Source organism: Pinus tabuliformis, chromosome 6, assembly GCF_031772625.1.
Source record: "Pinus tabuliformis cultivar Carrire ecotype Pingquan chromosome 6, CPIR1, whole genome shotgun sequence".
Lineage (NCBI taxonomy): Eukaryota > Viridiplantae > Streptophyta > Pinopsida > Pinales > Pinaceae > Pinus > Pinus tabuliformis.
The window spans coordinates 1,687,683,783-1,687,699,836 of record NC_142292.1 but is presented as its reverse complement, the minus strand read 5'-3'; the positions used below and the strand labels follow the sequence as shown (position 1 = coordinate 1,687,699,836).

At 34.1% G+C, this 16,054-nt stretch overlaps 1 pseudogene; it reads left to right on the top strand.

Annotated features, from left to right (window-relative positions):
- The window catches only part of LOC149265470 (arogenate dehydrogenase 1, chloroplastic-like), a 93,197-nt pseudogene extending 78,624 nt beyond the window's left edge, over positions 1 to 14,573 (top strand).
- The last annotated feature ends 1,481 nt before the right edge of the window (positions 14,574 to 16,054 follow it).

Sequence of the window (16,054 nt, the reverse complement as noted above, 5' to 3'; positions counted from 1 at the left end):
AGCAATTTTACAGCCATCCCCTTTAGTAACCTATTATTTGCTTAAGACCTACTTTAGGACCTACAAATCAGTGATACCTTACAGAGGCAGATTGGCCCATAGGCCACAATCTTTGAATCTATAGTTTTGATAACATTTTTCGCATACCCAACCTACTTTGATTAAATTTAGTTGTGGTAATTTACGCATGCATAATTATTCAATTATATCATAAACAAACATAACACATGCAATTATACCCATAAGCTTAAATATTCAACAATATAAAGAGTAAGGAGCCAACATACAGAACATCTCATGAAATTGAATCAGACCAGTGTAGCAAAAAGAATGTCACTTGCAAAATCGAGCACCACCACCCAACCTAGACCTGACTTCCTCTAGTTCACCCCCGACATGAGAGTTCTTGCCATATGTTAACTGCCTCTTGTTGATCTCATCAATGGATATTTAATGCCCTCTTTCATGATATGGTTTCCTTTAGTGATGTCCCACTTTTATTAATCTTTTTATCCATTTTCTTAGGATTTTCCTAGAAAATCTCGCCTTTCTCTGTCGCAAGGCTTTCCCTGATAAAAGTTTGTCTTTCTCTCCCACAAGGTTTTTATGTTTTTCTTAAATTTAGCATCCTTCAACAGCTAAGTAACTTAATGGATTTTTATCTCTCAATCCATTAAGATTATCTAGAATTTGGTCTAGAAGTATTATCATGAAAGAGTTATCCATTCCCATTCAGCAAAAGGATTTCATTTGGAAATAATCTCATCTCTTGGTGTCTCGTTTTGCAAGTGATTAAATTATATTTATCTTTTATTTAATGATAAATCATTTTTTTCATTGTTATAAGTCAGACATAGCTTTTCTTAGCTTTGGTCAACAAAGTGTTACATACAACGGAGGGTTGCATTGTGACATTTGATGATCTCATTGAACCAATTTATAAGAATAAAATAGTCCTAGAATATTTATAACTACCTTCATCCCTCTACATTTGAAAATAAGATCAGAAGCTTGAGGTGAAGTAACTCTACATAGTTATTATTACCCTTTCCTAGACCACTTTGAAGTTTGCAATAGTGTTTTTCCTGTAGAAATAAAAATGATCCTGTGCATCACGAAACATTTTTTTTTTCCATGTAATTTATAGAAAAACTATGTTTTTAGAATAGATGGTGATGTGTGTCTTAATAAATACTTTATTGGAAAAATGTAGCTTGCAATTATCTCAAAGTTGGGAACTACCTGATGTGTGGTGGAATTGTATTAGTTCATTAGGATTTTTCTCCCTATTATGTTGACTAGATCCCACTTTTGTGGATCTAAACAAAATCTAGTTGTAACCATTTTTTGGTCACATATTAAAAAATAAGACACCTATGCAAAGCGAATGAGGGAAAATGTGTATAATTGTGTTCGAAGAATGTGTTGGATGGAATGAAGAACAAAGGTTTTACTCTTTGTAAGTTTCTTGAAATTCATATATTTTTGTCCAGAAAACCATTTTTACTGCGTAATAATACTTAAATTTGTGGAATTGATGATGTTGTAGTGATGATTGCTCAACAATCATGTATGGAAATTTATTTGACGTAATTCCTGTATTGTAAAAGGGAGCCACCAGTTGCATTATGAATGTGCTTTACATGAATTCTCCAATGAGCTTATGAGAATGAATAAGCAAAAGGAAAGTGACGTAAAATATTGTTTCCAATTCATGATTTATTATGATTTGATTCAATTACAATGAAACCAATAATGGTGCTAAATTCCCTGTGTTATGTTGCAATTTGCTCATTCAAAATTTGATGCTAAGTTTTTTTTTAAAGCTCTATCTTTGGAAATACAATTATAGAGGAACGTTCTAGAATTGATTTTGATTGTTGGATGGATGTAATCAATGCCTATGATGTACCTAATAAAAGTGAAAGTTTTCTTGGTTTTTAATCTAATATCGATCATCGATTGAACACTTGGTTGGAGTAAGAGGTGAATAGCCAACTCTTGTTTGTCTTTTTTTAAGGTTGAGGTTAGTTCATATAGGTTTCAAGAGCTAATTAGAAATAATTTTTTGATGCAACATTTTTATTTAAATAATGTCTAACATCCACAAAAAATCAAATGGTCATATTTGTAGTTGCGCCATATTGGCGGTTCAGTTGAAGATGGTAAGATTCTTTTTGGCTTGAAAACACGAGTTAATCATCTTTTTTTTTGAGCTAGAGTTTTTGCAAATGGACCTTAATGTCCTTTAGTTGCTGCATCATCCAGTATTAGAGCAGTAAGATCTATAAAATAAGAAACTAAGTAATGTAAGTTGTCCCAATGACTGATATATTTGTCAAAGGATGCCATTTAGAGTTGGAAGAGTTAGGGGTCAAGGAAGAAGTTGAATAGTTGCAAATAAAGAGTTGAGGGAAGATATGAGAACTCGTCAGTGAACGCTAGAACCCGTAGAGGATGTCGGGCATTATGATCAGACATGTGATACAAGTGATGAAGAATTTGCAGAGGAGGAAGATGAGATAGTTATAGAACCTGAAAGGTCAAATTTTAAAGTATATTTTTGGTCGAGGCTTCATGTCAAAGGAAGAAGTACCTACATAGATTGGAAGTTTGGATCCATAAGAATTCCTGGATAGGATAAATGCTTTGAAAAAACATTTTGAATATGTAGATATACCTGAAGGGAACCAAGTTAAGTTTATTATCACAAAGATGAGAGGACATTCAACATTATGTTGGGATAGGGTGCAGGAAGAAACGACTTTGAAGAACAAAGTAGAGCTCGAGAGATGGAGTAGGATGATTGCTCAATTGGAACGTAAATTCCTTCTTGAATATTATCAATTAAATTTGTTTATGAAGATGCATAATCTTAAGAAGAAGGTGATGATTCTTAGGGTTCATATAGACAAATTTTATAAAGTAAACATTAGATGACGATACATAGAGGGGAAATGTGAGAGAGTTTCCAGACATATCAGTGGTTTGAGATTTAACATTTAGGATGAATTAGGTATAATGTAATTGATATCTATTGAATAATCTTATCAGGTTTCATTTAAAGATGAATAAAAGTTGATGAGGAAGTAGAGTGAAAGAAGCAAAGTAAGGCGTTACGGAGGAAAATAATAACAGAAGAGGAGAGAAGCTGGCAGCTCAGGCCAATGTTTAAAACCAAAAGGAATTAATGATGCTAGAGGGATAAGGTATTCTTTAAGACGATGAGGAAGATGGAGAGATCAACAAGTGGGATGTTATACTTGTAGTCAATTGAGTGATTATTCATGGGACTGTGAAGAAAAGGCTGCAAGGAGAAGACATGCAAAAGTAATACAACCTGAGGTTGAAACTCCAAAGGGGGAAGAATAATGTATCAATGTTTTATAAGAAGGAGAATCTTTAATAATGAAGCGAGTAATACCAGAAAGAGACAAGGGTGTATGTCAACTAGTGCATAGAAGAATCTTATTCAGGACAACTTCTAAAGAAAAAGGTAAATATTGCAGGTTGATTGTTGATAACGGTAGTTATCACAATATGGTTTCCACAAAAATGGAAGAGAAGTTATAGGTGTATAGGATGCCACATCCTACATTGTATAAAGTTTCATGGTTGTAGAAGGGAAAGCAATTGTTAGTAAGTGAGAAATGCTAAGTGGAGTTCCAAATTCGAAAATAATAAGAACAAGTTCTTTGTGATATTTTGTAGATGGATACTTTCCATGTCTTGCCTCGAAAATCCTCGTAGTATGACAAGAGAGTGAGTTAAGATGGAAGAAGGAACAACTACACTTTTGTAAAATATGGAAAAAATCATGTGTTACTACTAATAAAAAATGAAGGGAACAGAGAGATAGTGGATCCAAGCATACTTTTGGTGAGTGAGAAAAAATTGCTAACTAGGGATGAAAAAATTAGGGAATATGAGGAAAAATATAAGAGAAAGATTGAAACAAAACATTTGAAGGTAACTAATCTGCCTTGAACTAACCATAATTTATTTAATTTTGTAAATTAAATTCTTAATGGATGGAGAAAACAAATAGTGATTTTGAGCAGCAAACATGGTTATGAAACAAGAGATTCAAATGAATGAGTCGTAGTTGATAATTCTAAAGGAGAGTGGGCATAACGAGTTTGGGAACAATGTTGCAAATGGTAATGTAGGAGGGTATCTTCAGAAAAAAGTGAACACAAGAAAATGAATCCAACATTGATGGTTCCAATTAATCCTTGCAATTTTGTGGTTTTTAATTGCCTAAATAGTAAAAGAACGATTGTCCTAATCTAGGAGAAATAAATTCAAGAAAATCATGTGCCATCTCAAGGTAAAAGGTTGAAACCTCAACTACATCCAATGAAACTATGATGGAAGCAAGGGATGAAAGGATTACTTAAATGGGGGAACCACTTAAGGAAGAAACCTTGGGTATATGCTACATTGTTGAAAAAAGGTAGTCGACTGGACCTCATGGACAAGAGTCAATGACCAATTTGAAGTCTGAGTGTATGATGTAGAAGCTTCAGGAAAGATCTTGATTTTCCATTAAATTTATAGAAAATATAAGTTTTTTGAATGGATGGTGAGGTGTGTATCAATAAATTGCTTATTGGGAAAATGTAGCTTGTGATTATCTAGAAGTAGAAAGTTTCCAATTGTCTGTTGGAATTGTATTAGTTCATTAGGATTTTTCTACCTATATTTTCAACTAAATCCTACTAATTTGATATAAACAAAATATGTTTGTAACCATTTTGTGGTTACATATTAAGAAATAAGAAACCTATGGAGAGCAAATTAAGGCAGAGTGTATAGAATTGTATTCGAGGAATGTGTTAGATGGAATGAAGAACAAACATTTTATTCTCTTTAAGTGTCTTGAAACTCATATATCTTCTATTGATGCAACCAATTTTAATATGAAATAATAAGTATGTGTAGAATTAAAGTTACTGAAGTGATAAATACTCAATGATCATGAAAGGAAATTTACTTGACTTAATTTCTAGATTGCTGGAGTGAGTCACAAGTTGCATTTCACATGCGATTTATAGAAATTATCCAGCGAGCTCCTGAGAACACATAGGAAAAGGGAAAATGATGTAGCACATTGTTTCCATGTCATGATTTCTTGTGATTAGTTTCAATTACATTGAAACCACTAATGCTACTGAATTATCTGTGTTAAGTTGCAAGATGATCATTTAAAATTTAATGTGAAGTTTTAATTAAAAGATCTTCTTTTGCAAATAGTAATATAATGGAGCATTCTCGATTTTCTTTGGATCGTTGATTGGATGTAAGAAATTCCTTCGATTTACTTAGGAAAATTGAAAATTTACTTGCTTTGCAATCTTATATATATCATTGATTTGATACAGCATATGGCTAGAGTGAGAGTTAAATACTCAACTTCTATTTGTTTTTTTTTTAAGGTTGAAGCTATTTCATATAGCTTTCAATAACAATTCAAAAGATTTGTTTGATGTAACATTTTTATTTAAATAATGTTTTACATCTAGAATAAATCAAATAGTTATATTTGTAATTTCATCATATTGATGGTTCAATTGTAGATGGTAAAATTCCTTTTAGCTTGGAAACAAGAGTAAATCATTTTTATTTACTTTTAAACTAGAGTTTTTCTATGTGGTTCGTAATCTCCTTTTGTTACTACATGCTTCCCTTCTATAAGTTTTCATCTATGGGATCTTATCTTCCTATAACCACTATTGGAGGAGTGTTTCTTTTGCCAAACAACTTAGATTCCATAATTTTTTCCATCACCAAGCTAAATCCCCATGTCAAAAATGATATAAAAACAACACATTTATGGCGAATATTCCCCAACAGAGGAGTGCACCCAACATAATGTCTCTTCCCTCTCCCTGAGGTAAACATCCAATATACTGAGGGCATAAGTGTAATTTAGCCACTGAATTGAAAAATCGAAATGCATATTTAGATGATTAGCATCATGCTATCCCTCATCCCAAATAGATGTCCTACCATGATCTCCTACCTGGCTCAGATTAGACCTCCTATTTAAAACATAAACTAACTAAGTTAAAACTTTATTTTAAATTAGTAATATTTTATTATTAACTATAAAAAACTAGTATATGTTTCAAACATTTAAAAACATATGAAACATGTATACATTTCAAAAAATTATGGAACCATGGAGATTTATCACAATTTTACCATGAAGATCTTTAGTTTATAAATAGGGCTTGGTACAATACCATGCCTACCATAACTCACTTCATATGACACTTGAGGATATGACATCATGACACACGTAAGTGGGTCCACTTCAAGAAAAAAAAAAAAGAAGTATTTCTCACACATGACCATTTAATAACTCAAAAATCTATGAGTTTGTCACACCCATTTCAAAATATTTAAAAAAATTATGGATTTGTCATACGAGACCATTTTATAATTCAAAAAACGATGTGTTTCCCACACCCATTTCATATATATATATATATATATATATATATATATATATATATATATATATATATATATATATATATATATATATATATATACCTTACCATTTTATAATTCAAAAAACTATGTGTTTCTCACACTTCACAATTTAGCATTTCATAATGTAATTCATTATTTCAAGATTTATGATTGAAAATAAACGATCAAATTGGTGGAATGATATCACTATCAATAAACATGAATCCCTAATAAGCATGAAAACACTTAATCTGTAATATCACATTGTTAATTATAAAGAAAACCACAAAAATATAGCTATTATTAATATCGTTAAAATAAACTTTTTAAAACACTAATATTTTATTAATATTGTAAAGGTAAAAATATTACTTTTTTTTACACTATTAATAATATTAATACTGAAAAAAAATTGAATTAGTAATATTAAGACGTATGTACTAAGTAGAAATTATGCATATTGCACTTGTTTTAATGTGTATAGAAAACATAATATAGTATTTTTATAATATATAAAGGGGTATATTATGAAAATTTTTGATGTATATTTTATATCTTGAAAATATGTATAGATATTTTATATGTAAGTTAATGATATAAATGGATAAAAACTATAAGATTATTTTTCAAGAAAAATATTAATTTTTATTAAAGAATTCTGAAAATTACATTTTGGATGTGCACAATTGTGCATTAAAAAATGGGTTGTTTTGTAGGACAACCATCCATGAAAAGGAGCAAAATGTCAAACCTTTTAAAATCCCTCCCCATGTCCAATCAAGTCCATCAGTACATATCCTAAGCCTAAACGCATAGCATAAATTACCATAAGCTACCAATCATCCAAGAATTATATCTCTGAAAAAAAACATAAACAAATTTGAATATGTAATCTTCATTCATGTATGATCTCTAGTTGCATGACTTATATGAAAGTCCTATGATAGCACTCATATAAGTATCATATAACTGCTCCATGATCTTCCAAGGTCCTAGATTATGCTCAACGCCACTTTAGAGCGAGTGTCTATAGTAGTATTTCTTTCCTTCTAGATTTGACAACAAGAAATACGATCAAAACCATGTTTCCGTTGTAAGATATCTTCAGTAATAGGTATCATTGTGTGTCTTTCTGTCACATACCTCCTTGAGCCAACCTAACAATCACCTACCATGCTCCCATTACTAAATTTAAGTTCGATTAAATTTAGTTTCAGTAGTTGTCACATGCAATTATACCCATAATCTTAAGGATTCAACAACATAAAGAGTAAGGAGCTAGCATACATAATATCTCATGAAATTGAGTCAAACCAGAGTAGCGTAAAGAATGTCACTGGGAAAATCGAGCACCGCCACCTAACCTAGAACTGACTTCCTCTAGTTAACTGTTGAGCTGAGAGTTCTTCCCATGGATCAACTGCCTCTTTCTAATCTCATCAACGGATATTTAATTCCCTCTTTCATGATATGGTTTCCTTTAGCAACACACCACTTTTATCAATATTTTTATCCATTCTACCAGGCTATTCCTAGAAAAGGTTGCCTTTCTCTCCCACAAGTATTTTCCTCATAAAAGCTTGCCTTTTTCAACCGCAAGACATTTATGTTTTTCTTAAACTTAACATCTTTCTCCAACAAAGTATCTTAATGGATTTTTATCTCCCAATTCATTAAGCTTATCCAGAATTGGATCTAGAAGCCTTGTCATGAAAAAGTTATCCATTCCCATCCACCACTGGGATTTCATTTGGCAAGAATATCATCTCTTGGTGTCTCATTTTCAATGATTAAATTATCTTTATTATTCATTTAATAATAAAGTATTTACTTTCATTTTTATACCTGACACCTATATTTTATTAGCTTTGGTCAACGGAGTGTTTCATACAACAGAGGGGTGTTACATACTCCCCTTTTAAATTTACACCGTCCTCAGTGTATTATAACATCTTACACTTTATTTCCTCGTTCATAGGTAGTTGTTTATGAATTCTTAGGTTTCCATGGCCTCGCCATCTAAAACATATCTTCCGGTATATAGGTTACAAAGGAGTTCTACCACAATTCTCCTTCAATTACTACCTGTAACATTTGTTCAATCAATTATGTGAGAGGCTTTAGATGCCATAAAACAAAATTTGATTTTAGTTACCACATTTAATGTCATAACTTGATATAATTGTACTACTATTTGAGTAAATATGGGTTAATTTTGCCTTCCATTTTACTATTATTCCTCATTTTCATTTTATTATAATAGGAAGAATTGCATGCACTTCCAATTCATTTGTGTTGTTGTCGAACACTTTCTTCTTGCAATCTCCCTGCATTAGTCACAACAAGTCAAACTACCAAATTTGACCAATCAACATGTATAATAATATTACATCATCTTAGCTCAAAACACAACGATAAAAACCATAAATCATATGTAACCACCAATCATAGATCACATGTAGTCAACATACACCAAAATCATAAATATCATGCATACTAAACTAAAATAAAATACGGGTACTTAGCCTTTAATCAATCCTTAGCTTCCACCTTTATCTGTCTTTTATACACACTCCGGAATAGTTTCCACACTAGGCAATCACCCAGTTCCTTCTCCTAAACCATGTATACATCACACGGATACAGCTATACACATCATCCAACATTGTGCAATACCTGTATCCATACTAGTACCATATGTACCACATGTACAAAGTACCACCAGTACAACGTGTAAACAATACTTAATGTCCATAGCATCCTATGCATGACATATACCTGTTCCATTTGTTTTCACCCATGTTAGTATTATTATCATAACATCAGCTCAATGCCAAACTTTTCTTTGTTTGTTCACACTATCTTTTGTCAAGTCTAATCAAACCATGCTTTATTTGTCGACTAGAAAATAAGCAATTAATGGACCTGTTCAACTTTTGCAACGAGAGACTAACTGAATAACGTTATGACAATTATTCAAGTCCTTTTATTTAGATAATATCTTGGTTGCAGGAAAATTTAAGAAAATGATAACATAAAGGTAACTTTGTGTAATACAATTTTACAATACCAATAACTTTGAGTTGTGGGATTGGATCTGTCTCTAGACCTGGTCTTAATAATAGCGCAATATGATCTTCATCGAATCATAAAGAAAGAATTTGATAGCTAATCTACTATGGCCTTCAGTATTATTCATGAAGTTTACTGAAAACTTTTAGCCTTGGCTTTAGACAAGAAAATCATTGTTTGGTACTAAAATGTACTCCACACATAGAATAGTTATGTCATATGATTTCTTGTTACTCTTTCTACATTTCTTCCAACACCTTGTTGGCCATGAATAAATTCAGTGTATGTACAAAACCAATTGAGCAATCAGTATGCAATTACATACACCTCCCATACATGAGTTATAAATCAAGGTTACAAGGTTCTCAGTTCCACACCCACTAAGTTTTTAGGCACAAGGTGTGAACCTAGGTCAATAACATGTTCATACCCCACTTTAACACTAGAACATGACCTGGTAGGATATAATTCATCAATTGTTAAATTCCTTAAAACAAATTGTTTATGCAATAATTGTTATGTTATCATATTCAAATTCAGACAACACTATCAATGCAATCTAACATGTAGACTTCTCCCATATTTCTTAATAGGAAATTGTGGTTCAAAGTATACATTTCAAATTGTACAATTGTCAATTTATTGAATAAATTTCTAGATATCATTGTATCGAAACCAATTATCTTTGTACACAACAATCTCGATTACAAGTACCACTTTGCCATCAATATGGTTGAAGCATCTTATAGATTTAACAATGAGTTGTTGCATGGTTTTTGTTATCCTCTCTCTTCATCACCTATAACCTTCTATATGACATGCCTTACTTGACTCATTTATTATTTTACTACTGGCATAAAATCCTTAGATCCCCATAAACATTATTAATGCAAAACAGTTTACCAAAATTTTGATAATTAGTTCAGACCAATCATGCTCTGAATCTAGTGTATACTTCTTGTTAGTCATTAGGCTACCTTGAATTGCTCTATTTCTACTTCAAGTGCATCTTACACCACCATATCTAATCTGTTTTTAATTTCATAAAGCATATATACTTTGTTTATTATGCCGTAAGGTGTTTCCCTCTGAAATGAACTCTCCCAAATGCCTTTTTGTCCTAATCGTAGCCGTTAGATCTTTTGTTAGACGATTGAACAAAAATCAGCCATCTGATTTAATAAAAAATGTTTTAAAACATTAAAAAACCTTAAAAAACGTTTCACTTTCCACTTGACATGTGTGGGCCAAGCATCCGGGAGAGTTCGTGGAGTTTATGGCTGTTTCCGTTTACGGTTTCGTGGAGTTTATGGCTGTTTCAGTTTAAAGGCTCCAATTTCTGTTTGTATAGTCGAATCGGCATTGGCAATGGCATCCCCTATATCCTCATGCCCCCAAAACCCTTCTGAAACTGAAATTGGGATATAAATCGCGCAAACGGGTGAAGGGAAACCGCGATACGACTCCACCAGCATTCAAACCTAGAGAGATGCCCTTTCTTGTGTTGCAGAAATAAGGGGTTTCGATCTGGACGCATATAATGGATGAGATCTTAACCCTCCCCTCTCAGTATTGTAGTACTTCACGCTGATTAGAACCCTCGCCTATTTTTCCTAGATTTAAAGGGTTCACAAGCTCTAAATTCACTGAATCAAGAGGAAAAAGAGCAGGCTTACCCTATATATTCAGAATGATGAATAGGGATGGAATGCATCAACATTATATCTAGCATTACCCTGTAGACCCTGTAGACTCTTCAAATGGAATTTGAAGGATAAATTTATCCATTTCCTCCTTCCGCACTAAGACTTCTGCAACAATTCACATTCTTTTGGCATCAAGATCTGCACTGATCACGCCAATTTTCAGACAGTATCCCAACGCAGAACGCCAATTTGCTGGTTCAACCATTAAAACAGTATCCCAACACAAAATTCCAATTTTCAATGAGTGTCATCTCTCTGAAGGATATGAGTTGGGATCTTAGCCAGTGGTGCCCACTGATCGATGATTATGCTTTCTTGTCAAGTTCCTCTTTGCATAATTTTTTTTTTGTTAGGTGGATTTTATAATTTTTCAACATCGTCGCATATATTATTTTCCAACATCATTCCTTTAAGATGCAAATTGGCATTTTGTTATACAGACATACCTTCAAAGGAGGGGCAACCGAGGGTGCACCATATCAGTGCTCAACAAATCATCAAAGTAGAAGAGCTTGGAAAAGAAGTCCTGAAGCGACCCTTGAAGATCACTTTAACTATAAAACTCAAGGAAAATAGAATGTTTGTCACTTCGAAAGCTAGGTATCCAAACAATTTTTCATGGAGAACGCTTTTTTATGAGGCAGTAGTAGAACCAAACAATGTGATTTTTTTTGTCAAAGGATCCAACTTAGTAGAACCAGACAACATGATTTTGTTTTTCAAAGGATTGAACTTGAGGAGAGGTAGGATTTCTGATACTGATAATCTTGTCTACGATTTTGGTTCCAATTTGGACACCGATCTGCTTAATGCTAGGGATTTCAAGAAATGGGACACCATAGATTTGCGCAGCAAGATTTTTCATACCAAGGTTTTGATGGCTGCTCAAGTGACCAGATGTGAGAAGCCTAATGGCTTAGAATACAGGAAATTGAAGGGATGAAGGCTTTTGTATGGAGATCCAAAAGTGGTTTACTTCCATCTGTAGATAGGGTTGAAGTTAAATTCATGATGATCTCAAAACCTGTGCAGATGTTTAGGCCTCTCCATCAGGTCTGTGCTTGCACAATGCTTTGGAACCAAGCTCCATTTCTTAAAGAATGGATCATGTACCATGCTATGTAGGTGCCCAGAGGTGGTTTCTTTATGATAACAACAGTGATGAAAACATAGAAGTGGTAGCTAAACATCGTAATGCATTTTCTGATGACAAGACACCAATTTATTGTACTATTTGATAATGGGCATTATTTTCTGAATGGGTTAATACACACCATCGCATTGACTTAATTGTATCTGGTTTGAATCAATTATGGGCAAAATAAACCCCCCTCTAAAATCTGAACAGAGTATATGAAAGGCCTGATTTCAATATACTGGGTTCTGAAAGAGCTGGGTCCCCAACTAAAAAAAGGAGCAATTTTTAGACACTTTAATTCTATGTATCGGATTTGTAATGGCATCACTTCTCCAAGTCTTGTTTGAATCAGTTGTGGGCAAAATAATTCCACCACCAAATTCTCAACACGCTAATCTAGAACTATGTAAACTCTTAAGTAGTACAAAATCTACCAACCAATTCCTATCTCGATAGCTCTGCATAACTTTTAGAATCTATTTGAGAAGAAAAACCTTGCTTCCCAAGTACAACATCAGACTCAAGAATCCTCACTTAACGTTTATGCATGGTAGATATGTGAAATGGAAGTATCCAAGAAAATTCATGAAAGATACTGCAATTTTTTGATATTTTGTATCTCTGCATCAGCCTGAGATGCTTCTTTAGAAGCACTAGCTGCAATTTCTAATTGAGGGAGGATGCAGTTTGGCTGTTTGGGAGGGCACCCACAGTTTGTTTCCTCCTTTTTTTTACTTCCACCTTCCTCCGCACATAATGCAATGTTGTATTATTATTGTTTCTGGATAGAGGGATTACTACTACCATTAAAAATAGACACCCAACTTTTGTCTTTAACATTGCCAAACATGTCTTGAGGTAAAGCATTTTTTCTCAAAATGTGTTACTTTACATTAAGAGATTTTTTACAAAAGAACACTAGAAAGCTCTTCTGTGTCAAGTCCTCTTCATCATGGCCTGGAACTCATTTGCCTCATCTTTGTCTTGGTGCCCAATAGGGATCCTCCCCAGTGAAGAATACATAGTTTCTATAAGGATGCCCAATCTCGAGAAGTGCTGCTATTTGGTCACTATCCCTGTTTGTAGAAATATCTATAACAGGGTAAATCAGTTCCAGTTGTGTCCCTATCTTTAGTTCCAATTAATAATTCAATATCTGCATATTCAGGCTTATTTAAAATAGGATAAATCAAAGTTGATTTCCATAGCTTTGGCCCATCTAGATTGAAGAAATACCTAGATGAAGGTTTGATAGCAGGTTACACCTGTAGGTTGAAGAGAACGGAGAGGCATAAATCTAGCGTTCTCTTATCTGCATTGAACCAAAGCCTGATAAATGTAGTCCATCATTTTCATCTCAGTCATAATTATCATTACATGAACCTTCCCAGAGGATTTGCAGTGTTCCTGAGGTGATATATCTATGTTCATCTATTTTAGTGACACAGTCTGTGTTGAGGTCTTTTCCAACTCAAAGACCGAAGAGAAACACATTATTTGCACATGTCCTTTCTGTCAAAGAGTTTTTCCGCAATCTATTTTTACAGGTATTACCTCCAGAATTTTGTATATTGTGCATCCATCCTATGTTTGGGCTGAAGAGCAGGAAAGTTGGGTGTAGTGGCCTTCCTTTTGTTTATTACAAGGTTAGAGTTGGCCAAGGAGAAAGAGTAGAACATTGTTGTAAGTTTTTGGATATATTTGCAAAATAAGAATGCAGGATGGTTGAGATGTCATGTGCTGAACATGATCGCCACGCTGCTGAAAGTCAATTTAAAAACTACAGGTATTACCTCCAGAATTTCGTATATTGTGCATCCATCCTATGTTTGGGCTTGAGAGCGGGAAGTTTGGGTGGAGTGGCCTTCCTATTGTTTATGACTAAGGTTAAAGTTGGCCAAGAAGAAAGAGTAGAACGTTGTTATAAGTTTTTGGATATATTTGCAAAATAAAGATGCAGGATGGTTGAAATGTCATGCGCTGAACATGATCGCCATGCTGCTGAAAGTCAATTTTAAACCTAGACTGTGGGAAGGATGTTAGCCAAGTTGAACTTAGAATCTACTCCAATTAATATTAAAAGTTATGAAGCATTGCTCAAAATTGTTGACAACACTTGTGGAAATAGCTTTGATCTTTATTATGGTTTATTTATGTATAATAACAATGCAACATAATTACGCCGTAAGGCGTTTCCCTCTGAAATGAACTCCCCCAAATGCCTTTCTTTCCTAATCGTAGCCGTTAGATCTTTTGTTAGACGATTGAACAAAAATCAGCCGTCTGATTTAATAAAAAAATGTTTTAAAACATTAAAAAACCTTAAAAAACGTTTCACTTTCCACTTGACATCTGTGCGCCAAGCTTCCAGGAGAGTTCGTGGAGTTTATGGCTGTTTCCGTTTACGGTTTCGTGGAGTTTATGGCTGTTTCAATTTACGGCCTCCAATTTCTGTTTGTATAGTCGAATCGGCATTGGCAATGGCATCCCCTGTATCCTCATGCCCCCAAAACCCTTCTAAAACTGAAATCGAGATAGAAATCGCGCAACCAGGTGAAGGGAAACCGCGATATGACTCCACCAGCATTCAAACCTAGAGAGATGCCCTTTCTCGTGTTGCAGAAATAAGGGGTTTCGATCTGGACGCATATAATGGGTGAGATCTCAACCCTCCCCTCTCAGTATTGTAGTACTTCACGCTGATTAGAACCCTCGTTACGCCGTAAGGCGTTTCCCTCTGAAATGAACTCACCCAAATGCCTTTCTGTCCTAATCGTAGCCGTTAGATCTTTTGTTAGACGATTGAACAAAAATCAGTCGTCTGATTTAATAAAAAATGTTTTAAAACATTAAAAAACCCTAAAAAACGTTTCACTTTCCACTTGACATCTGTGCGCAGAGCTTCCGGAAGAGTTCGTGGAGTTTATGCCTGTTTCCATTTACAGTTTCGTGGAGTTTATGGCTATTTCAGTTTACGGGCTCCAATTTCTCTTTGTATAGTCGAATCGGCATTGGCAATGGCATCCCCTGTATCCTCATGCCCCCAAAACCCTTCTGAAACTGAAATCGGGATAGAAATCAAGCAAACGGGTGAAGGGAAACCGCGATATGACTCCACCAGCATTCAAACCTAGAGAGATGCCCTTTCTCATGTTGCAAAAATAAGGGGTTTCGATCTGGACGCATATAATGGGTGAGATATCAACCCTCCCCTCTCAGTATTATAGTACTTCACGTTGATTAGAACCCTCATCTATTTTTCCTAGATTTAAAGGGTTCACAAGCTCTAAATTCACTGAATCAAGAGGAAAAAGAGCAGGCTTACCCTATAGATTCAGAATGATGAATAGGGATGGAATGCATCAACATTATATCTAGCATTACCCTGTAGACCCTGTAGACTCTTCATATGGAATTTGAAGGATAAATTTATCCGTTTCCTCCTTCCCCACTAAGACTTCTGCAACAATTAACATTCTTTTGGCATCAAGATCTCACTAATCACACCAATTTTCAGACAGTATCCCAACGCAGAACGCCAATTTGCTGGTTCAACCATTCAAACAGTATCCCAACACAAAATGCCAATTTTCAACGAGTGTCAGCTCTCTGAAGGATATGAGTTGGGATCTTAGCCAGTGGTGCCCGCTGATCGATG